The sequence below is a fragment of the Phascolarctos cinereus genome, unplaced genomic scaffold (genome assembly GCF_003287225.1).
Source record: "Phascolarctos cinereus isolate Bilbo 61053 unplaced genomic scaffold, phaCin_HiC Scaffold_5;HRSCAF=322, whole genome shotgun sequence".
Taxonomy (NCBI): Eukaryota; Metazoa; Chordata; class Mammalia; order Diprotodontia; family Phascolarctidae; genus Phascolarctos; species Phascolarctos cinereus.
In genome coordinates this window covers 296,703,565-296,729,475 of record NW_027555958.1, presented here as the reverse complement: position 1 = coordinate 296,729,475, position 25,911 = coordinate 296,703,565, and the positions used below count along the sequence as shown (strand labels likewise).

General features: G+C 36.9%; 1 protein-coding gene across 4 annotated transcripts in view; it reads right to left on the bottom strand.

Moving 5' to 3' along the window:
* The window catches only part of SPOP (speckle type BTB/POZ protein), a 74,147-nt gene that overhangs the window by 28,170 nt on the left and 20,066 nt on the right, over window positions 1-25,911 (bottom strand). Inside the window, exon 1 of one of the 4 annotated variants that reach the window (XM_020997377.2) lies at window positions 1,895-2,084. The exons of the other annotated variants lie outside the window; for them this stretch is intronic. The gene's annotated coding sequence lies outside the window, so the exon portion shown is untranslated. Of the gene's footprint in view, window positions 1-1,894; window positions 2,085-25,911 lie in introns of those variants that run through there. 4 annotated transcript variants of the gene reach the window in all.

The following is a 25,911-nucleotide window of genomic DNA, read 5'->3' as shown; positions in this document are numbered from 1 at the left end:
GCAGAACAGTCTTTGCAAAGTGTTGCAGACACATTTTGCAGTCATTTTTATATTTCATCTTACTTCCCAAGTGACCTCCTCATCTTATCTTCAATTCAAACCACTCATCTATGGAACCTAAAACTCTAATGACTGGCACAACCATACCAGATTTATGATTGCTGTGGGTAATGCTTATATGAGGGTCAGTCTTAAAACATCCAGAATAATGAAAGAAGCATAGAATCAGTATACAAACTTTTAAGTTGCAAGGTTTGAAACAAATTCCTGCAACTAACTGCTATGTTGGAGATTATTTTTTTTTCCTCTTAAAAAAGATATCACCTTTTTTTTTGGCCTGGGCTTAAAATATGATTCAGTTTTCAAGTAAGTAAAAATTCCAGTGTCATAACTATTTTAAAACTGAGAGACGCTTGCACTTTCCAAAACAGAAGATGCCAAAAAGATTGTTGACAAAGAAAAATAGAAGACATGGAAGGAAGACATGTACAAACCATAATACTTGAGGATTAATGTGACCTACAGAGTTTTCTTTGTTCCTTTATTCGTGTGCACTCAATAATACGTAGTCCAGGGTGCAATGACTTCCTTCTCATTACCCCAAGGACAGATTATTACAGGCCACACCGACTTCCTTTGTTGCAAAGCTTGTCTGACTTTTAAAGGCAAACTTTTGGCAGTTCAACCTAGCCTCATGGATTCTTGTTACATAGTGGTTTTTTTTTTATTCAGACACCTCTTAAAATGAAACTGAGGACAATCCCAAAGACCATCAACACAGGATAAAATAAAGCAATGATTAACAGAAGGAAAGATTTAGAACTAGTTGCTTTTTGTGTTCCTTCTAGTAATCAAGTACACTTTTTGTGAATGAAATACTTTTTGTTTGTGTACGAATATACAGTTCTAATTAAAGATGGCTGCTTCTTTGTTATATCAAAGCTTTATAACTACATTTTCAAATTAACCTAGCAATCTTTACAATTAAAATTTTCAAACTGTGGGACAGTTTGTGACCTTCTTGTAACAGAGATCTAACTAAACAAAAGGGCTTGAATATGGTATATTTAAAGTAGCACATTTTCTGAATGAGGTTTGTTACTAGTAAGTTCTTGCCTCATATGGTTACAAAAAGTAATGTGGAATCTGGCCACATTTCTAATACTATGGAACCCTGAAAGAAAATTATCAACTCATCTTACTCCAACTGTAAAGAATTCTATTTCTACTTCATTCTGGTAAGAGGATGAGGACAAAAAAGCCAACTAGTATAATCCATGTCATAAAAGAAAACAGGGAAAGGAAAGTCATAAGAAAAATTGACAGAAATACATGTGAAATTTCCTGCACACAAATGATTATACAGAAATGCTGTCAAAATTTCATAGTATATATATATATATATATATATATATATATATATATATATAGGCCACATCCTGTAACAAAAAAAATGCTATTTACAATAGATAAAAACAAAGACCTAGCCAATGACCCACTTATTTCAAGCTACAGTCAAAGCAATAAAAATTCCAGCATAATGTAAGAATTTAGGCAGCCCCCTAAGTTTATTGCATTGGGATTTGATCTGTAATTTCCATATCCACTCCCCTTTAAAACTTACTCATGGAATGCACTTTCCATAATTCTTTGCTTTGACAAAACACTGTAGAAAAGACATGTATGTACACACCCCCCACACATACACACACCATACACAAATCTAGATGTGTTGCTGAATTTTTTCAAAGCCAGTTCAAGATAGCAGCCTTAGGTAAACTTCCATCCTTATATGACCAAACCTTTACCCAATTAATAGAGTTAAGTTGTTCTTGTTTGTCAAATATAAGAAAAATTCCAAATCAAGTACATGGTTACTTGCATATGTCAGTACCTATGAGATTTTTTCCAGCTTGCAGCTATTTCCTAGTAGGCCTGGATTCTGAAACTCAGAGAACAGAAGTCTGGGTAATCTTCAGGTTACTTTTCACTTCCAATCCAAGAATAATACAGAGTTTTACAGAAGTACCCTGGGCAGCAAGGTTCTTCCTAACAAAGCCAAACAGAGTATAAGCAAGCAGGTACACGAAGGAATCTCAAACCACGGAAGTCAGAGGGATTAGCAACAGAACACTTCACAGTGCTTCCTAAAGTCTCTATGTGAGCCAGCTGTTTATAGACTTAGTGCCCTTCTCTCTAGATTATAAATAACTACAAATAGCCCTTGTCCCTAGAGGGACCTTAGCAGCCAGCTCAAAGGTTAAAATATGAAATAATTCTCACCTTAAGAGGCAAACTTTTTTCCCTATCACAAAACAAACAAAATGTCAAAATTTTTATTGCCATTTAAAGGGAAATGGTCATCTTTTTTTGTGTCTCAGAATCATTCTTTCCCTTTTAGATTACCCAGCACAAATTAGCTGTTGGTCTGAATATACTGGCACAGTTCCCTGACCCCAAAAATATACACAGGGAGAATCTAACACTTGTTATCTCTTAAATATAAAGACTTACAACTAGAACAAGGCAGAAAATTAGAAGACCAAACATTTAGAGCTGGAAGAACCCCTTCCAAGACCATCTAAAATCAATTCTTCATTTTATACATGGAGAAACTAAGGCCTAGAGAATGTAAGTTTCTTGAGGACAGGTTTTATTTTGTGTCTTTGTATCCCCAGTGCCTAGTACACAGTGACTGTCACATAGTAGGTGCTTAAGTAGTTGGTGATTGATTGATTGAAGTGAATTGTCCAAGGTCTCAAAGATAATAAATAAATAGCAAAGTGTGGGGGAAGCGGGATTTTAACTGTGGATCTTCTGACTAGAAATACATTCGTTCTTACTACTGTTATCACACTAGTACTCAGAAGCTCAATGGGATTTACACTGTTTTGGGGCCTAACAAATCTTAAACCTGTGGCTTAATTTTTTTTTAACTTGTGCCCTAAGCTTTCTTAACTACCAAGCTAAATATACTGTTTTTTAAACAGTATCTATTTGGATGCATCTAGCGATGCAATAGCAAAGTCTTTTTTCACAGGGTCTCGGTGAGTAACATTCGGTGCTAAGACCTGCTGCTGTTTATTACCAGAACCCTACTAAGAAGAAAAGCTCTGCCAGCTAGAAAAAAAAAAGCCAGTCCAAAGGACTCATAAGATTAAGGTTCTGCAAACATTATATTAATCTACTGCAAGAGAAGCATCTGAAATAAAATATTTGGTCAAAGAAATATCCTGAATGTAAAAGGAGCCATCCATTTCTCCTTTAAAGTGTGGCTCAATTCTCTGAGTACTTGAAGGTGAAAGAGAAAAACTATCCTCAAACAGAGACTTCTTTTTCAAAATTATAATTGTATGTAGATTCTACAGACTGGCTGGTCTTCAAAATCCCCCAAAGGCAACAAGGAATTAAGAATTTTGAGAGAGTCAAAATTTTTAACACATCCCACACATTTATAGGGATTCCTTTTCCTGGGTTGAGAAGGGTCACTTAATGCAAAACAAGAGCTGCAAAAGAAGCAAAGAAAATAATTTCCTCAGCTGAAAAGCTCCTATTCATCTTACAATTATCATAGCCCAAAGACTCTTTTGAGAGTTGAGAGGTGATTCATTCTAAGTCTAATTTCTACTAAGTTCATAAAGGTGCTCCGAAAATCTAAATGACAAACAGATTCAAGGTTTGGCCCCCAATATCATATAAATGTGTCCAAGGTGCAAGAGATTAGAAAACATGAGAGTCATTTCACTGCAACAAATACACAGAGGTTGCAAAATCTCTTGGAGGCCTCTGGGCTCTAAAGGAGCCAAATACAACAATCTTTGTAGCTCTGTACAAACCTTGATCAAATTATGTTTAAATACTACTTCTTGCTAATACAATTTGACTGTATGTTGGACAAGGTCCCTATGGTTTCATCTCAAGAGAGACACTGAGTTTCGGCTGAGTTTCTATTGCAGAAATCTTAATGATTTCATTACCTACAATTTGCTATTTGAAATATGTATGTCCTCTATTTGAAATATGTATGTCCCCCATTATACCACATGGATAACCAATTATAGTTTAGTATTGCCTACAAATATATTAAAAGGATAGACGTTAATATCCCTTAGAAGGATTTATTTTTGCTTGAGACACCTAAACCTTCTTCAATCTATTCTAAAAAGAAACATCAGATCTCTGTGTGCATTTAATCTGCTCCTCTATATACTAAACCATAGGGTTTCTTTCTTTAAACCATAGAAATTTGGCAGTTAGTTATACATATAAATACAAACTCTCTCTATCCAGGAAACCAGCAAAAATGAAGTTCCCATTTCTTTTGAGGTATTTTTCTTTTTCTATGAAAAAAAATTTTTTTAAAACGGGTTAACATTAGGATTGTAATGCTAAATGGCTCAGGGGAGGGGCATTCACTACAAAAACATTCATTACAAAATTCAATATACAAACTGGGGAAAGTAAAGATCAGTATTAAAGATCAGTATCAATAAAGTAAGTAAAGATCGGTACTAATTGAATCTCCTGGTTTCTGTTGGTTCGAGAAGAATTTAAAGATTAAAAGACAGTAACACCCACTTCATCCAATGACATTGTGAAAATCTGCATAAGGCTTTTTAGGCAAGTATCTCTCTTTTTATCATAAGTAAAATATCAAGATGCCAAGCACTACACAAGACACAGTTACAGAGAGCTAAGCTCTAAGTCAAACAAAAACACAAATAAGGCAATCTACTTAGTCAAACTCTTTTTATAGAGCAGAATGAAACTCAGGAATTGTTTTAAGGTAGCATTTCCATTTATAGAGAACAATTCCAGTTACACCAGAGAGTTACTTTATGAGAAAATAGTTTTTACTCCAGTCCTCCAAATAAGACCTGTTGTTATCAAATGAAAATTTAAATAAAAACACTGATTTCTCCTATCATTTGTATAAAGCATAAACTCTTTTTCTCATTGTTTCTCCTCCCCCAGGGTACTAAAAAAAATAAGTTCTAGGTTAAGACAGGAAAAAATATTTAAAATACATCCTCCTCTCCACGTTATCAGGACATTTCCTGTGCACTATTTGTAATACTTCGGAAATTTTACATACATTACTTCAGTTAGGTAGTATAAATGACATATTTTACATAAATAAAGTTTTGGGTTGAAAGAGACCTTAGAAATCATCTAATCCAGTGACATTATTTTACAGAAGAAGCAGCAGAGGAGAATGGGAGGGAGTTAGGGGTGGAGGTAAATAAATGACTTGCTGAAGGTCACAAAGGTAGTAAGCAGCAGACCTTGCCTGTTCTATGTTAAAATTCAGTATTCTGCCCATTATGCCATTTTTTTTGACCATTAACAATTTCTATGCATTTTGATTTTTTGCCCTTATATTTACACTAATTTCAAAATTCGATTAAAATGAAATCTACTTAATGTTGATCCTTTTCAGAAGGTTCTAAAACAACTTGTCCAGTTAGAAACAGAAATGGGTAAGGCATTTAACTGAAGTCTTAACTGCACTGGCACAAAAGGGGTGGGGATGGGGGGGATTTTCACAAAGGGCACACCGGGAGTTCTGGCTCAAATTACAATTGCTCTTATTTGCCACCTACTTAAGAAAAACAGTTCCATTTTGCTAGTCTTTTTTGTTCTTTATCAGTTCTCAGAACCGTATGGCCCAGGGAAATAAGCTTAGATCTAGAAACTAGTTTGTGAACACAGCAAAAAAGGTTTGCCCAATTTCAATCCATCTGTAAAAGAGGAATGAAATGATCACTTTTGCCACCTCCCTCACAAGTGTATTATGAAAGAATTAAAATGTATTTCTCTTTCAAAGAGATTGAATAGGAAAATTGTGCCCAAGTAGTATATGCCTAGGGAAAGCCAGGTTCCCTGTGGCTGCTAATAAATAGCTGACTATGAAGATCTTTTTGTGATCATCATTAAACAAATACCATTATGAATGGATTAGTGATGATTAACCCAAGGCAAGAAGAGGGAAGGATTTCTGTTGAAACACAGGTGGTATATATAGTTTGATTAAACAATAACATCCGTTCTAGTTATTAACAAATCCAACAAAGCAAGATTAAAGCAAATAAGGAGAACAAGAGTGGTTTTGAAAGACCTTTAGCTATCTAGTCCCAGGATCATGGCCTGGTTTGAAATTCAAGTACTGGACATAATTAAGAATCAACTACAAAACTTTCTTTAAAATTGGGTACTTATAATGCAAGAAAGTACACACCCCTTAACCTATTGGCATAAATGAGCTTCTGTACTTTACCTCACTTTGGTAAATGTAAGTTTAGAGTTACACTCAGCAATAGAGACTGCCAAGTTACTGGGGTCAAAATAGGTCAATCTTGGAGCCAAGTGAAATTTAGACACTAAAATAAAATATACAAAAATCTATCCAACTTAAACAGAGTCACACAAATTGCCATACTATCACATAATACATAACTATGTGGCTACTTTAAAAAAAAGTTGGAGTGGATGAAATGTAAGACAAAAGGCCCTGGACTTTTATTTCTCACACCACTTGTTCTAATTTTTAAAGAGGAGAGTTTTAAGGTTTTGCTTTTTCAGCTAATTTGTTAGCTTTAGGGTAATGTGTCAGGATCATTTGACAGTTTTTCCCCTTCCCTAAAAGGTCTAGAAAAACAGCACACAATGTCTGATGTCTACTAATATAATACCTTGTACACTGCAGGAATCTAATTTCTTTTGGAGAGGTGATAAGACTAAATATTCAGTAGTAAAACAGGGTTACATATCTACTTGACAGTATTTCCTTTTGCTCCTTGTGCATATTTGCTTTGGAACTAGACTGGGTGGATTTCTACAGGGTCTGTCTGAAAATTTTTCATTATCTCTTCAGATTTTATTTTTAAATTTTATACAAGACTATTCAACAAGGGCCATTAGTATATGTCTAAGATATTACAAAGAACAAATACAAGAGCATGAATGAAGCCTAAAGCTGATTCCTGGTTTTACCTTATTAGCTTTAGTTCGCATTGCCAGAGTCATAACTAGAAATTTTTATATGTGGGGCCAGAGGAAAGAAAGTCATCCTCAGTTCAGGGTCTGGGGGACAAGGAGAAAGGAAACAGAGATCTTGGGATACCAATGGAGGGAGGAGGAATAGACCCTGTAGATTATCTAGTAGCTTCCAACCCATTCCAACATACATTCATGAAATGTATACTATTACAAATTCTCTCAAGGACCTTATATTCTGCTGAAAAGATACGTGAAAATAGTTAAGTATGTACATGATAAATTGTTGGTAGAGAGAACAGTGAGCATCCAGAAAAATATTAGCAAAGCCCTCCTTCAGAAGCCTCAGGAAAAGTTAGTGACTCTAAAAAGTTAAGGTGAGGAGGAAGGGAGTGCATTTCAGGCATAGGAGCCAGTTTAGGAAAAGGAAAAGGGGTGGGAAATGGAATGTTAAGTTCAGGAAATAGCTGGTGGGGCAGTCTGGTTAAAATGTAGAATGTGCAGAAGGGAGTAATTCAAAATGAAGCTAGATACCTTGGCTGAAACCAGATTTTGTAGGGCCCAAAGTGTTGGAGAGGTTTGTATTTGTTCCCAGAGACAAAGAAGAGCCATTGAAGATTCCTGAGCAGGGTAGAAGTGTGCTTTGTGGAAATTATTTTGGCAACCATGTGCCAGATGGAGTAGAGAAGAGAAAATGGAAGCCATAAATTCAATTAAGAGGCTACCAAAATAATCCAGGTGAGAGGTTACAATGGCCTGAACTAGAATGGTGGGCACATGAGTGGAGAGATGAATATGAGAGATGTCATGGAGGTACAATCTTACAAGACTGAACAACTAGTTGGATGTGACAGATGAAGGAAAAGTACATGCTGAATTTGAATGAGGTTGAAAACTAGGCTAACTGAAACAATGGAAAAGCCCTCAACAGAAATAGGGAAGTCTGGAGACACAGATTGGGGAGGGGAAGGTGAATAATGAGTTTCATTTTGGACATGCGGAGTCTGAGATATTGGAGACATCAAAAAACGTAGTTTGTAAGGCTGGAGAGTTCAGGAAAGTGACTAGGTAAGAATATATAAATCTGAGTGTCATCTACACAAAAAATAACAGCCGAACCTATGGGAGCTAATGATATCACCAGAAAAGAAGGTATAATGATAAAAAGTGGTCCAGGGCACAGTCTAAGTGGCAGCCATGTTTGGTGGTAGGACACAGATACAGAAAAGGAAACTGAGGAGAACCAGGAGAGAGCAGTGTCATGACGTTAATGGGGTCAAAAGTTCCAGACAACCAAGAGAAAGTGGAAAGTTATGGATATTGTATAGGGGGCCAGGAGGTAATGATATTGAAGTCAAGAAAGAAAACAGTACCAATGAAATATCTTAAAAATACACAGGAGAGAGCAGAAAGGAAGTTCAGAAGGGGATACACACAAAGTGTCATGTTAATGTTAATATGTTAAATTTAATCTAGGGGCAGCTAGGTAGTGTAATGGATAAGAGCACTGGCCCTGGAGTCAGAAGGCCCCGAGTTCAAATGCAGCCTCAGACACAGAAAACTTACTAGCTGTGTGACTCTAGGCAAGTCACTGAAGCCCAATTGCCTCACCAAAAATAAATAAATAATGTATATATATATTTTTGAAAAGCTGTATGTATTAGAGATTCACAATCTCATATAATCCTCTTTTTCTGTATTTTGTGTATGGAAATATTCACATTTGTTGATGTTTTTCAAGGTCATAATAATTTGTTTTGAACCTGTAAAAGAGGTCAAGAAAGACAAAGTCTGAGAAAACATTATTGGATTTGGTAATTAATAGAGCCTTGAGAGCCTTGGAGAAAGCAGTTTCAGTTGACTGGGGAGGTCAGAAATCAGACTGGCAAGGATAACTGGGAAGAGTAAGCACAAGTGGGAAGAGGAGAAATGGAGGCACGGGACAGATAGCTTTTTCTAGGAGTTTGGTCATGAGAAAGATCATAGAATGATACCTTCCTATTTTAAATAATGTAAATGTAAGCCCTGGGGTCCATTTCTTGCTATTCAAACTTAGGGTACATAAGGTTTAACCTAAGGCATGGGGTGGCAATGAGCCAGGACCCCAAGAAGCAGCAAGAAAACAGTGGGAACTGAGCAGATGACATCACCCCAGGCTAAACCTAGGTGGCTATACAGTCTCACCTGCACAATGGGTGGATGAGTGGGTCCCCCATTGTCTGTATCAGCCTGGGGAACTGTACTGACTATGGTCATAAAACTGGAGGGGAAGGCACAGGAGCTTGTGTCCATATGAAGCTGATGAGAAGCCTTCTTGGGCCCCATCTGCAGCAATCCGGCTCTGGTATGCTATCATTTTTCAGATCCTGGCTTCCCGGTTCCCTCATATGATCAACCTCATATGCTCCTTCTCCTTCCCTGTACACAGGTACCCAGTTCATTCCTAATGCGAAAGTTTGAAAATGACTACAAAAAATAAAATTCCCCCTCTTTGTGTCACTTTAACACTGTCTGGTTTTTGCCTTCAATTCTTGATTCTTTTGAACCTGAGTCAAAAGGATTATGACTTTTTTTTAGGCAATTGGGATTAAGTGAGTTGCCCAGAGTCACACAGCTAGTAAGTGTCAAGTGTTTGGTCTGAGGCTGGATTTGAACTCAGGTCCTCCTGACTTAAGGGCTGGTGCTCTATTCACTGCGCCACCTGGCTGCCCAAGGATTATGATTTTACAAGTCAACTTGTATTCTATTATGTCTCACCATCAATAACTCAAGTGACAAAAGTAAGGGAAAAATACAGTCACAGCTGGAAAGATCCAAGTTAGAACTTCTGGGATGGATATAGCTAGAAAAGCTATATTTTGACTTAACTGAAAAAGTTTAGTGGGAAAGTTCCCCAAAAAGGCACAAGCAATAAACAAGATCAGTGTTACATTTTAATACATAATTTCAATCTTAAAAAAACACTGGAGACATTTCCTTAGAGATATTTAACAACTGTTTCTACATATATGTATATATAACAGGCTTTAAGTTTTATAAAGTACTTTTCCATAACAGCTGTTTAGTATTACTATTCTCATGTTATTATATAGATAAGGAAACTAAAGCTCAAAGAGATGAAATGATTTCTCCAGGGAAAATAAAACCCATGTGTCAAAGCTGGGATATATATGAACACAGGTCTCTCTTGACACTAAATTCAGCACTACTTCCACTATGCCACAATGCCTCCTACCTTATAAAAGTTCATAAAGACTTGGTTGCATTCTCTAACCAGATACGAAGTAAGAAAACTGCAAAAACCAATAGAATGAGGAGGCCAAAAGAGATATAAAAATTAGGACTAAAATAGAGGAAACCGTTATCAGAATTAATGCATCATTAGTATCATAAAGGTGGAAGGGAGGGCATATTACATAGCTTTCATAAGACATAACTGCTAAAGTTAGAAACTTTTACAGAAAGATGGATTGAAGGAAAACTAAACAAATCCTAATAAGCCACGGACTATGAATACAGCAAACAGGAAGGCACTAATTATTCTACTACTGCTGCATGTATTATTCCATTTCAATTTCAAAATCTTTTCTGATAAAAGGAACCCACATACTGAACATAAGACCAACTCTGAAAGCTCATCAGTGCACTTACTAGGCAAGTGGCTGCCTAAATGAGTTAAGAAAGGAAGCCCTACTCAAACACTTGCTACTTACAGGGCACATTACTAGAAAAGTAACAATTTTCATTTGTAACACTTGAAGATTTCCAAGTGCTCAAAGACCTGAACAGGATTTAGGTTTGTGAGGAAGAAAAACAAAAACACAAAAATGAAAAATATTATACCAAAGACCTCACTTGGTTTTAAATTAAATACATTATTACTATGCTTATGCTAATGTTTTGAACTAAAAGACCTCAAAAAAAAAACCACATTAATAAAAAAAAATGCAAATCACTAGGCAATATACGGGCTCTGAACAACATTTATTTTCCATTATTCTAGTCTGATGTCAATAGAGGTATAATTTTTTTAAATGCCTAATTCTCCCTAGTTACAGCACAAACCCTTTCAGAAAGAGTCAACTAAATTAGGATCATATCATGTTTCTTAAAGTTAAATAATCAATTCCTAACTGTGGTCTGGAAATCAATGAATATGTGCTATAATTAATGGGGAGACTTTTTAGAGCCAAAAGACTCAGGAAGAGAAAAGAGGCAAAAGAGTGAATGTCTAGAGTTAATGAAGCTGAAAATGGCTATTGACAATAAAGCAAGAAGAAGGCAAAACATAAAAATTCAATAGAAGGAGGCTGCCAAATTGTGTCAAGTACTGAGATTCCTTAGGGAACTGAAATTTGGTAGCCAGTGAATTTTTTCTACTAGAATTTCAAGTTATATCAAGTTTCCTACATCTCTCCTTCTACTGATGATGATGGGGAATACCAAAGGCTATGAAATAAATATAAGAATTCATATTTAAGGTCTTTCTTGAGCATTATCCAACAATCCTCATATACACATGTATACATGCATATATACACATATATGCATGTATACATACCCACACATATAAAACAGTAGTCACAGTCTAACTTAAATCTAGAATTGCAGGGAATTCTGCAAAGAGCACAAATTACTAAAAATCCTGGCTTTTTGCTAGTTAAAATACTCTCCCTTTGGTTGGATGGCATTTATTACTCAGAAATGGCTGCTACTTAGACAAAAGGGAAATAAAACATGAATATCATGTGCCTTAACTTTGAATTTGCTTTAAAATATAAAAGGGCAGCAAGAGCAAGTCAGAATGAATGTCTGAGATTTCAGGAATTTGACAGTAAGAAAACAAATGAAAAGAACAAGGTAGCACACTAATGGGAAAGTCATAGAGGTATTTCACTATAGCACCTCTTTTTAAATCTTTTTCTCCCAATTTTACCTTTTTAATCCTTTTAAACAGACTAGTTCTCCCCCTTTCCCCTAATGTGGTTCTATTAATCTCTAATTATGGCACCCCCCCACACCCTCCCTCCCTTTCCTCTATCAAAGTTTGCTTATTCATAATTGTAGGCCCCCAAGGATATTAAAAAAAGGGAGATGCAACTTCACTGACAATTTCTGGCCTGTTTGAAACTTGACTAGCTTTTTTTTCCTCTTCAAAATCCATTACTTACCCTATCCCTAACACATTCTGTTTTGTGGTGTCTTTTTCTTTCTACTCTTCCCTCTTACTGACCAACTGTCATTCTGAACTGTCACTGAGCCTCCAGCCCTGGCATATCATTCCTATGATACAAGAAGTTACACTGAAGAAAATGGTTCTTTAAAAAAGGATTTCAACAGCACAAAGTAAAACCTCAAGATAAAATAATATTGAAAAATGTGACCTCTTTTGCTTTCCTTTTAGTTTAACATTATAGTTCTGAATAATAAGAAATCATTAATTATCAAATAAGAAGTATAAAGCCAAACCCATTTCATGTTACCAGATTTTAAATAGTGACTCAGTTCAACTGGTACTTAGTGACAGTGATCACGGAAAAGAACAAAATTTGTTAGAAAAATATCATACAATAACTAGCTTGACTCTTCAAGACTGTAAATTTTTTGAGGGCAGGGATTTCTTAATTCATCTTCGCATTCCCTCCAGAATTTAGCCTACTTGCCCTTCACAAACAGATGTGTAGAAAGTTACACAGGATTACAGTCTCTGAAATCACACAGGCAAACAGTCATGAATGATGGTAACTTCACATCCTCGTGCTGTCTCCACTTCAGTTCTGAAGCTTAATTTAGAATCTCTTACCAGTTTTAAGGCCTTTGGGCTCTCTATCCAAAAAAAGAATATCTTACAGTTTAATTTCTAAGCCTAAGTGACTCTTACTCCAGAAAGGTTTTCTTATTGCATGCACAGAAATAAGAATCGTGGCATAAAGTCCATTCTGGTTTCACTTTCAAGGCACAATCCTTTAGAATAGAATAGGGGTTCTTAACCTTTCTTTTCATGTATGTCAGGGACCCCTCCTGTCAGCCTGATGAAGCTTATAGATCCTTTCTCAGAATATTGTTTTGAAATCCATAAAATTCATAGGATCACAAATGAAAGAAATTACACTTAAGTAGCTATCAAAATATTTTAAGTTCATAAGACCCCAGGTTAAGAGCCCCTGCTTTAGAACAAATGCCATCTATGCTCTAAAGAAAGACACATATGAGCAATACTATTAGTAACTTCAACAAGATCACAAATATATAATGATCATATTATGCAGGTTCAATCCCAGTCAGAAACTTACATACTGTATTTCGAGGCAGCATGGTGTTGTGGAGTACTGGATTTGAAATATGAAGACCCAGGTTCAATTCCTACCCCACACTTAACTAGTTGTATAACTCTGGGAAAATTGCTTAACTTCTTTGTGTATCTGTTTTTTCATATGTAAAAGAGTCTAGACATCCCCTTTCCCACAAAATCATGTAATAATAACATGTTTTAGTTATTGAGTCATTTCAGTCACGTCTGACTCAATGTAACCCCATTTGACTATTTCTTGGCAAAGATACTGGAGTGGTTTGCCATTTTCTTTTCCAGCTCGTTTTATAGATTAGGAACTGAGGCAAACAGGGTTAAGTGACTTGCCACACAGCTAGTAAGTGTTTGAGGCCTCATTTGAACTCAGGTCTTCTTGACACCAAGCCTAGCACTCTATCCATTGTGCCACCTAACTGCCCATACACTTCATCAACTATACCTCAAATTGCTGCAAAAAGAAAGTGCTAGATAAATGAGCTATTATTGACCTATGTTAGGATTATCTTTCACTAGTTTAGGTAGAGGCAGCACAGCACAACAAGCAGAAAGCCAACATATGAGTTCACATCCTTACCTCTGACACATATTGGCTCTATGGCCCCAGGCAAGTCACCAATCTGCACTGGTAGAAGGAGTTTCTTCACCTGGTAGTTCCCTCTACCTAAGAGATCAAATTCAATCCCTATCCCTAGTTTAAGCACCATTAAAAGACACAATCTGAAAACCCATTGTCCTGACTAGAAAACAATATTCTAGTATGAGTTTCAAAAAAGAAAAAACTTCCAAAGTGCTTTTCCTACAGACATATGGACATATTCAAAACGCAAATTTCCATCAGCACTTATTCTGATGAATGATTCCTAAAACTAACCCAACCCACTAGTTGTAAAAGTAGAGTGGGCCATATCAAGGAAAAACTGCCTCGTGACAGATCTCAGTGACTCAGTTTTGAGAATCCAAAGCAAAAACAAACAGAACTCACTATGACCATATTTTTGTATGGATGATAATAATGGCAAAACAAGCCATAATTATTACATACTTCCAGTCATCCTTTTACTATTTTTCATATAATTAGCTCTCCATCAAGACCATCTTTAATCTTGCTAAAATCTTCAATTCGTACAGGTTAGGTCTCTTTTCTTCCTCAATACTTTACCATGTCCAGGTCTGTAGAATCTTTTCCATATTCTGTGCTGTGAAATAAAATCACTGCACACCCTAAGATACATGTAGTTTTTCATCTATCACTTTAAAGACTGATTCAATATGAGAATGGGTTGGAGACAACTTATCCAATAGAAATATGACTCTCCTAATTCAATTCTGGGCTCATTCATTGTCCATGAACAACATCTGATTAAGATACATATTGATGGATCAATTCTATGATTGTCCATTTACGTTCTTATTATAGCCTGGATAGCAAGGCACTCACCATCCACTTGGCTTTTCGTAAATATATAGTGAGGTTGAATTCTTATGAGCCTTTACTTAAAAAGCTCTACAATTTTCTGAGGCTTGAACAAAGCTTTCTCCAAACAGGAGCACCTTGAAGTCTTTACCATCCATAAGGAAACCCTTTCATCATTTGTCCTCTGCATTAGACATCTATTCCATCATGGTAGCCATCACCCTTGGAAAACATGTATGTCCTGTCTTATGCCTAAATTTATGTTAATTATCACCATCTCTAACAAAATCATGTTTATTATGTCTTTCAAAGAATTTTGTATGGTTTTGATATATGCATGGGAGAAACCTGGGGACTCAAATGCTTTTTTAGTAAAGATAATAAATACAGTGGCATCTTGTATTCTCTACTCCTTTTGGTCAACTCTGTGACTATAAAAGAGGTAGTCTTTGCAATAAAAAATGCTGTTTGTTTGTTTCTCATACTTTCATCAAGGATGCCCTCGGGATGGACTGACTTTGGGAAATTTTTCAGTGCTTTTAATGACCCCAAATGCCTGCTGCAAACTCAGGTCCATCTTTTTAATAATAATATTCTTCTAATAATGTTCTGTGACTTTAAGTCACCAAATATTAGTCTCCAAAGAATTAAGAGGGTTATCTAAAGGGGAATGGAGGGATACATAATGGGCACGAGTAGGCTGTAACATTTCCACTAAGGAACAAGCTGAGTAAAAGATGTTAGTAAGAGATATAGTCAGAAAAGAAAGTGGGCTAGCCACATAACAGTGAGAGCAAGGGATAATCAATAGATAAAAGATGCACAGCCACAATGTGAAGAGATCCTACTAGAGGAAGACTGCCAAGACCTACTAGGTAGACACTTTACAGCTAGACAAGAGACACTATGGATGAGAGAGCAATGCTGGGTTTCAAATAGCATTGCAGAGAGCAGCTACTTAATTGGAATCACAGATCCATGAAGTATGAAAAGAAGGATCTGCCTTAAAAAGAAAGAATAAGGAAGAATTACTTCTTTAGATAGAGACATATGACTAATAGAGACTCATAGGGACCAATTTTATTTAACATGTTTATAAATAATTTAGGTTCACTAATGAATCCTTTAAGTTTGCAGGTGACACTCAGTAGTTCTAGATAACCAAACACCAACCAGATAAGAAAAACTATACAGAGGAACAATCATGAGTTTCTGGAGTTAGAAGGATACAAGATAGTCACCTAACTTTTCTGATGAAGAAACTGAATTCCTAGAATGAAAAAATTATTTCAGGTCATTTACCTCCTCAAAAGCCTTCAACAAGGTCTAAAACTCCTTAAATTGCCATCGAGGTCCTCCAAGATCTGACCTCTTTCCATCTTATCTTCCATTATTCTTTGGTGAAGCTGTACTCAAAACATGCCTTTTGATTTTTCACCTTTGCTCACATTATTCTTCCTACCTAAAAAGCCGACCTGCTCCTCTTCCAGGAAACCTCCTCTGACCACCCTAGCCTAAAGAGATCTCTTCCTCTTCTGAACTCAAAGAAGCATAAAATTTCAACACCAGAAGGGGCCTTGGAGATCATCTAGTCTAATTCTTTCATTTTACAGCTGAGGAAATTGCTCCAGAGAAGTGATGTGATTTCATAAGGCAGTGGAATTAAAAAGGACTTTAGAGAAAATTTAGTCCAGTCCCTTTCGTTTTATACATTAGGAAACAGACTCACAGAGGTTAAGTGATTGAAGGTCCCACAAATATTAAGAAGCAAAGAAGGATTTGAAGCTGACTTGTCCAAAGGTCACAAAACTAATTAGGGGCCAAAATAGGAATAGACCTCTTAACTCTCAGTTCAGTGCTATTTCCATATCATGTTACCTCCTTAAGGTATGGGAATTTAAGTAGAATAGTGAGAGAAAACATTCTGTACAGCCAAACCTAAGGTAATGCATGTAAGGAAAAACTAAACTGGACTATAGTTGAAAGGCTATGGGGCTGCATGTGTTATCGAATTACAATACAAGAAAGGGATAACCAGAAAGGAGAGGGAGATTGGCTCCTGAAGATATGAGCAATGTGCTATTGAAATCAAATAAACCAGATTAAAAAAACCAAAGCATCATCAGGAAGGATACTAGAAACAAAACAAATACTCTACTACTCACATACAAATCATACTAGGAATATATGCAATTTGGATCACCAGAACACACAAAAAAATTGAAAAACAAATTTAAGTGATCCAGTGGTCAGTAGAATGGGAGAGGTGACAGGAAGATGCCAAATTGGGGGGGGGGGGGAACAGGACTACAGGGATCAGGCACTTTTAGTTATGAAGAGAAGCTAGGGTACAATCTAAGAATCAGAAATGATGACGACAGGCTAAATCAGGGGGGAGAAACCTGTGGCCCTAAAGCCATATGTTCCCTCTAGGTCCTCAAGTGCAGCCCTTTGACTGAATCCAAACTTCACGGACCAAATTCCCCTAATAAAAGGATTTGTTCTGTAAAACTTGGACTTGGTCTCAAGGTGGAAGATTCCCCCACCCTTGGACTAAGCAATAACAGATTAACTAAATACCAATATATCAGGAATCACTAGGAGGCAATTCTAGAAAGCAGAATAAGTTAAATTTAGAAGAAATAAAAAGAAGAATGTGCCACTTCAACTCAACAGATACTAAACTTGCAGAAAGAATATTCCCACAAAAGATGAGCCTCACTGAAAAGACACAGATTCAAAAATAGGCTTAGATAAATCACTATATGAAAACTCCATAATGAGTTATTAAAGGAACCTCTGTTTCAGGAAGAAAAACATGATGTCTTGTAGTGCTATGATAATATGATCTTAGAAGTATTTGGCCTGACCTAAGGGGTGGCTTTAGTATGGAAATGCTGACTTTCTTATCAGGACTACTAGGTGTCCTCTCACCTTTTGATGAGTATTTTCTACAGAAAGGTTCTGAAGAAACTTTTATGTGCTACTGATGTTCTCATGTGGACTTTAATTCACTGAAAATACATTCAATCCACTAAACTAATACCTGCCCTATTTAGTTTGCCTCTTCAAGCTATTCAGAGTGAAGTCAGTATGCAAATTAGTGATCAGCCATTCTGTCAATTGCAGGGAGATCAAGAACTTTAATGTCTTTCACATAGTCCATACCAGTTAATAATTACAACATAAATGACTAAAGTAGCTATGTGCTTAGATAGGCTCTAAGTCATTCAATCCTCTAAATTATTTAACCGTCATATTTCAGTTCAAAAATAGACCTTTACCCGATTGAAACAGTTCAAACATAGAACAGCATTAGAACTTGAAGGAACCTTAAAAATCATCTAGTCTAATGCCTTCATTTTACAGATAAATCAATCAAGAAACATTTATTAAGTGCCTACTGTGTGCTAGGCATTCATTGAGAAACTGAGAATGCAAAGTCAAAGATACAACAGTCATCCCCTGACTTCAAAGAGCTTTCATTCCATTAGAAGAAACTGAACCTTTAGAGAAAGGAAGTGACTTATTCAGGTTCACAATAACTATAGTTTTCAGTAGTGCCAGGGCTAGAATCCAGGCCCTGTGACTCTCCATCTTGTACACCATGCTCAAACTTTTAGAATATTAACTGGGTTCCCTGTATTGTATGTGTATTAATAAAGACATTAAATTATTTTGGTAACAACCTTCTCAGACTAGATGACTTCTGCGGTCCCGTTTCAGCACTATCCCCAGAATCCTACTACATACTTGGGATCAGCTTTTACTTGATGAGGTCAACTAAAAAAAAAAACCGCTAAAATGATAAATGAGCATCAATATAAAAAATATGAAGTAATACAGGGATTTATCATACAGTTTACAAATCTAATAACAGAATATGCAGGGACACAAGAAGCAGATGCCCCAATTAGAAGGAATCATTCCCGCTCAAATTTCTTATAGCACTTTGCAGTTCTTCTTTGTATTGATCTTCTTTATATACCGTTATTGTACTGATATGCATTATGATTATTAGTGTAAAGTGTTATTCCTTCATATTTACTCCATATTTGATATGTGGTAAACTCCTTAAGAGTAGGGTCTGTTTTGTTTATTTCATCTTTTCTTTTCAGCGTCTTGCATGTAGTAGGCTCCTAGTGTTTGATTAATTAAATTGAATTTTTAAAATGCTGGCAGGCCTTCCTCCTTTCTGTTTTCCAATTACCTGTTCCTTTTTGCAAGGACTCATAATAACATCATTTGAATTGCTACCACCAAATATTTAATGATTTTCCACTGTGTGCAGGGTCCTGTGGAATATATAATTTCTGGAGAGAACATTCCCTCTACCACCTACACAATCAGTCCACAAGCATTTTTTTCAATTTAATGTTTTTCCCAATTACACATAAAAACAATTTTAACATTTTTCAAATTTTGATCAACAAGCATTTACAAAGTGTTTATAATATGCCAGGCACTATGCTAATCACTGAGGACAGAAAAAAAAAAGGTAACCAATCAATCAATCAACATTTATACCAGGGATCAAGCTAAGTACACTGGGGATACAAAAAGAGGCCAAAGACAGACTCTGCTCTCAACAAGCTTACAATCAAATGAAGGAGACATAACATGCAAGCAAACATATACAAAGCAAGCTATATATAGGATAAATAGGAAATAATTAACAGAGGGAAAGCACTAGAATTAAGAGGGATTGGGAAAAGCTTCCTATAAAAAAGGATTTTTGTTGGGACTTGAAGCCAGGGAAGGCAAAAACACAGTCCCAGCCCTCAAAGAGTTCACCTTCTAATAAACAGAGATGACATACAAAAAATTGAACATATAAGATATATGAAGACTAACTGCAAGGTCATTTCAGAGTAAAGGCACTAGCAGTGGGGGAAAAAAGTGGGCAGGAGAGTTTTTGGGGGGGAAGGCAAGGAAGGAGAGATGGAGAGATAGATATATAGATACATATATACATACGAGAGGCATTGTGAATGTAAGGGCAGGAGGAGGTGGAAGTTAATAGAGAAGAGGCAATGGTATTCCAGTCAATTTGCTTTGTTTGACCCCATAGGGCAAAGGAAGGGAAGTTAGGAACAGTCAGGAACAGGGAAGTTAGATAGGGAAGTTAGAGACAGATTTATGCTACATATAGTAATAACAATAACAATCACCACCACCACCACAATAGAAACTTCCTATTGGAGGTGTCTTGAATTGATAGAGAGTGAGTGGCTCACTGGAAGTCTTCAAGTGGAGGTTAAATGACCATTTGTCAGGGATGCTATAATCAATACATCAATAAGCATATTAAGCACTATTTGCCTGGCACTAAGACTTGGAGATACAAAGAAAAAGCAATTCCTGTTCAAGTACGGATTGGCCTAGATGACCCATGAACATTTTCTAAATGAGACCTTTCCTAATACTCTTGACTGCTATTGACTTCTCCTCCAAATTACCAAGTCTTTATTTTTGTACATAGTTGGATGTGTCCTGCTGGTTTCCCCCAAGAGAATGTAAGCTTTTTGATGGCAAGAGCTATTTCAATCTGTCTTTTTTTTGGGGGGGGGGCTGGGCAATGGGGTTAAGTGATTTGCCCAGGGTCACACAGCTAGTACGTGTCAAATGTTTGGTCTGAGGCCGGATTTGACCTCAGGTCCTCCTGAATCCAGGGCCAGTACTCTATCTACTGAGCCACCTACCTGCCCCTCAATCTGTCTTCTTATACCCTGGGAACTAGTTAGCACCTGGCTAGCCTGAAGTGACTGCTTCATAATGCCTGCTGATTGACTGATTGCATCTCTCCAGCTAGTCTATGGACTCTACTTAGGAAGAAGGGTATGAGCAAAGGTATGAAATGCACAAGACATCTTTAAAAAACAATGGGAGAACGGGTCAGCTAGAACATAAGGATGAAAAAAGAGAGCTAAAGTTGGGAAGGAGACAGGGCCTTAGGATCTGCAGAGAGGGAGGCCAAGAAGAGGAGTTGAAAGTTTTTGAGCAGGTGAGTAACTGTTTACCTCCTATACTGTGTTCAAGTTATTTGTGTATGTGTTACATTCTCTATTCAATTTTCAAATTCCCATCAACATTTAGCAAAGTGCTTTAACGGAGCTGGTGAGAAAAGTCCCTCTTCTGGCAGTGGCTGAAACTTATCAAGTAAGTTATAGAAGAGCTGGTAAATTCGGGACCTCCTTCCATCATCCTCTTCTATTCAACCCATCTATACTCCCAATTAGGTAGTGGAAAGAATTCCTATACAACAAAATCATAGATCCTTGATATATTTTGACTTAGAATACATTTAGAGGAAATAAGGATCAAATGCAAGAAAGACTAGTAAATTAAAGGCTTATGGGCAAGGAATCAAGGTATTTTAAAATAAGGGTAGTGGAGTGGGCATGGATTCAAGGGACACTTCAAAGGAACATCCAAAAGAATCTGGTGGCTAAGTAGATAGGATGAATAGAGCCAAAGACCTTCATCTCAGATGACCAAATTCTATTATCAGAGAAAAAATGAAGTCAAGAACAGGGAGCTGATTCGGATGAAAGATGATGTTTTTTGCTTTCTTTTAACACAGGCTGAGCCTGGGCTGAAGAGACAAGAAAGTCCTATCTTGGAGTACAAGAGCTAGGATGTAGACTCTATAGTCAGTACAGAAGTTAAAAATAATCTATAGCCAAAACTACCCTTAGAAATTGCTCAGGTTGGTTGAAGAAGATATATGAAAAGATATCTCCTCATTCCCTCCACTTCTTCAAAGAAGTGAGAGGGTCCATGATGTAAATCACTGTATATATCAGCCTTTTAAAATATGTTGATTTGGGGGAACTTTTTCTTTCTTCCTCCTTTTTATTCCTTATTCTAAGGAATGGTTCTCTGAGAGGAAGTGGGGGAAAGGATACAATGGAAAATGTTACTGATTTAAAAACAAAAGACATCAATAAAATTTACATTTAAAAATAATTTTAAAGAGAAAATACTTCAAATAATTTATGTAGTATAACCACACTCTAATCTTCAATTTTTCCTTAACTATTGATTACTCCTGTGCTACCTACAAATATGCCCAAGTCTCCTCCATCATAAAAACAAAAAACCTTATTAGATCATACTAGCCCACTAGCTATCATTCTATCTCTCTTCTTAATCTCTAAACATTTATTAAACACCTACTATGTGCCAGATACTGTACTAAAGTGCTGTGGCTATAAAGAGTTACAAAAGACAGCCCCTGTCCTCAAGGAGCTTAATGAGGGAGATATCATGCAAACAGGATAAATAAGAAACAATAAACAGACAGAAGGCACTAGAATTAAGATGGGTTAGAGAAGGCTTCTTATAAAAGAAGGGATTTTAGTTGAAACTTAAAGGAAGCTATCGAGGTCAGTAATCAAGAGTGGAAGAGGGAGAGCTTTCCAGGTACGGAGAAAAAGTGTGGGGCTAAGAGATGAAGTATCTTGTTTGTGGAATAGCCAGGAAGTCAGTGTCTCTGGAAAGAAGAGTACCTATTGGGGAGTAAAGTATAAAACTGGAAAGCTAGGAGGGAGTTATGTCTTAAAGGTCTCTGAATGGTAAGCAGAGCATTTTTAATTAGATTCCGGAGGTAACAAGGAGCCACTGGAATTTATTCAGCAGGGGGTGACATGATAAGACCTGAAATCTCCTTAGAGGTTCAATCAGTTAATCTTGAAAAAAACACTTATCTCAGGGTCTCTTCATTTTCCACCCTCGTCTAAACTCTCTTCCATACTTCATCACTGAACTGAAACTAGGCTTTCCAAAATTACCAACGATCAATGAATTGCCAATTTTAATGGCTTTTTCTCATCTATCTGCACCTTCTGACACTGTTGACCACCTTCTCCAGGATACTCTTTCCTCTCTGGGTTTTCAAGACTATTCTCTCTTGGTTCTCCTTCTACCTCTCTGACTTCTCCTCAGTCTCCTCTGCTAGATCTTCATATGTGATAATATCTGTGAATATTTCACAAACCTCTGTTCTAGGTCCTCTTCCCTTTTCTTTCTATATGTTCTCATTTAATGACTTCATCATTTCCCATCAGTTCAATTATATCTCTAGGCAGATGATTCTTAGATCAATTTATCCAGGTCTACTCTCTCTTCTGAGCTCCAGTTCCACATTACTAACTGCCTACTTAACAACTAGATATTCCATAGGTATGTCAATGCCAACATGACTGCAATTCATTATCTTTCCTTTCTCCCAATTTCTCCATGTCTGTCAGTTACCAATATCCTTCTACTCATCCAATTTCATAAAAGTTAGTGTCATTCTTAATACCCTAGTCCCACCCACCCCACATATCCTATCAACTGGCAAGTTCTGTAATTTCTCTTTCTACATCTTTCGAATAAATACATCTCCTTCTCCCCTTCTTTTCACACACCCTCTACCCCCAGTTCAGAGCTTAATCATCTGTTCTACTGAAATAGCCATTTAATTGGATTCCATGTTTTAGTCTTTCCCTAATCAAATCCATGCTCCAAACAGCTGCCAAAGGGATTTTCCTGAAGCATAATCTGATCATGTTCTACTCAAACTCCAATATTTCCTTATTAGCATCACAAATCAAGAGCTCAATGGGATCTTTGAAACTCCATTTTCCAGTGGAAGAAATTAAGGTTCAGTGACTTACCAAAGGTCATACAAGGTCGTACACGTCAGAGGCAGAATTTGAACCTAGGCCCTTTGACTACAAATCCAATATTCTTTCCACTGTACCATTCTGCCTCCCCTTTTGGATCAAATATAAGCTCTTCTGTTTGGTACTTAAAACTCTTTACAACTTGGCCCTTTCCTATACTATCAATTCTATCTTTGCTATCTTTCCAGTCCTTTTAAAATGTGAATTTCCATATTGAGAAATATCCTAAAGGGGCAGCTAGGTGGCACACTGGATAGAGCTCCACCTTCGAGTCAGAAAGAACTGAGTTCAAATCCATCCTCAGACACTTACTTAGATGTGTGACTCTGGGCAAGCCACTTAACCCCAACTGCCTCACTAAAAATCAAAAGAAAACAAATATCCTAGCACAGCCGGGGGGAGAGAAGGTAGGAATATCTATCTCCCTAAGATTATTAAAAGTAGAGACTATGGAATTTGTATACAAATACACCCAGACCTTCTCAACTGTCCTGTAGGGGTTTTATAAAACATTTTTATTGAAAGCTTTTGTTTTTACATTGGCTAAATTTCTTCCCATCATCTCTCCCCTGCCCATTTCCATCTCCCAGGGGATGGTCTCACAGAACAATAATATTTTTAATGGAAAAAAAAAGAAAAAGAAGAAGAGAAAAACATTAGCAAAACTGATAAATACATGAAAAGAGTCTACAATGTAATGTTCCACACCCATGAACCTCACACATCTACAAAAGAGTGGAGTAGAGCATCTTCTTATATCTCTTCTTTGGGGCCACAACTATTTTTTGAAATTTTGCAGTATTAACTTTTGATTACTTTTTAATGGCTGTTCTTTGAATTTGAATAGGTATAGTCATTGAGTATGTTGTCTTCTTAGCTCTGATTACTTTAATCTGCACTAGTTCATGTTTTTCCATGCTTCTCTGTATTCATCATATTTCTTGTTTCTTTTTTTTATTTATTTATATTTCTTGTTTCTTACAGCACAGTAATATTCCATTATATTCATGTACTGCAATTTGTTAGCTATTTCCCAAGTGCTGGGCTTCAACTCTGTTTCCAGTTCTTTCTGCTACAGAAAGTGCTGCTAAAAATATTTTAAAGTATATATGGGCTTTCTTATCTATGACCTCTCCTTGGGTCTAAAGGCCTAGTATTTCTGGGTCAAAGAACATAAACATTTTAGTTACTTTATCTAATTCCAAAATTCTTTCCAAAATGGTCATATTGATTCACAGCTCCAACAACAACAAACAGTATGCCTATTTTTCCATAACTCTTCCAACACTGATTATTCCCATCTTTTGTCATCTTTGCCAATTTGTCTTTCCAGTCTTTTAACACATTCCTCCCCTCTATCTACTCCAATAACTACTGGACAATTTGCTGTGTATCACACACATTTCATATCTATCTCTGTTCCTTTGCACTGGTTATCCTAAATGCCTGTGATGGGGTGCTTTGGTGCTTGTACTTGTACCCCAATTTCTTCCTAGCCTCAGTAACACTATCCCTGACAGTTTCTCCCCAGCCCAAGGTCACTGTGCCTAGCAGTTATTCATGCATGGGCCTCAGCATGACCCTTACCTCTATCCCTGGAACAGTTACACAGAGCTGGGCTGCTCAGACCCCACCCCTCAGATCATGTCTCTGGAAGCCTCCCAATTCCTTAGTAGTTCCTGTCTTGTAAGAAAGCTTTCCCTTGTTGCAGAACATTCTCTCATCAAGACAGAGGGAGAGGGGTGCCTTGCCCAGCCCAAGGACTCTTCCTCCTGCCAGACTCCAAAGATCCATCCCTCTGTCATCTCCCTCCCTGTCTGGTATACTCCCTGTACTTTCCCATCCATAGCCCCCAAAGACACCTGCACCTTTGAATTACCTCATCAGTGTCCCTGGCATTTCTTTCCCATGCTCTTTTCCATATAAACCCTAGCTGCATTCTCAGTCTCTCGCAGGATCCTTAAGAATCCTTGCCCGCTGAAAAGTGTAACAATAAACTTTGCCACCTTGAATTAAAGAATGCTTGAGTCTGTGAATTCATTCCAGACGACCCGTCCTGTACTCCGGTCTTTGAGGGGTCACAACCTCTCAACCTCTTACACCGCAACACCTGGATCCCAAATGCATTCTCTTCCCTCTCTCTTTTTCTCCTTTTCCCTCTCTTCCTCTCTCCTCTTTTCCCCCTCTTTCAACCTCTGCCTCTTAGAATCTGGTTTCCTTCAAGACCCAGCTTACTTGCCAATACTTCCTGCAGAAGGCCTTTTTCCAGTCTTCTCAGTTACTGACTTCTTCTCTAAGGTTACTTCCCATCTACTCTGTATGTACCTTGCATACACATTATCTCTTCCATTGGATTATAAGCTTCTTGAGGGAAGGGAATGCTTTTGTTTTTTATTTGTATCCACAGTACTTAACTTTAAAAATGTCTTTTGATTGATTGAGCTTTAAACAGTTATTCCTGGAAAAAGGCTCTAAGTCTCTTTAAAAGAAGGAAATCTGGATCAGAGAGCAGATGAATA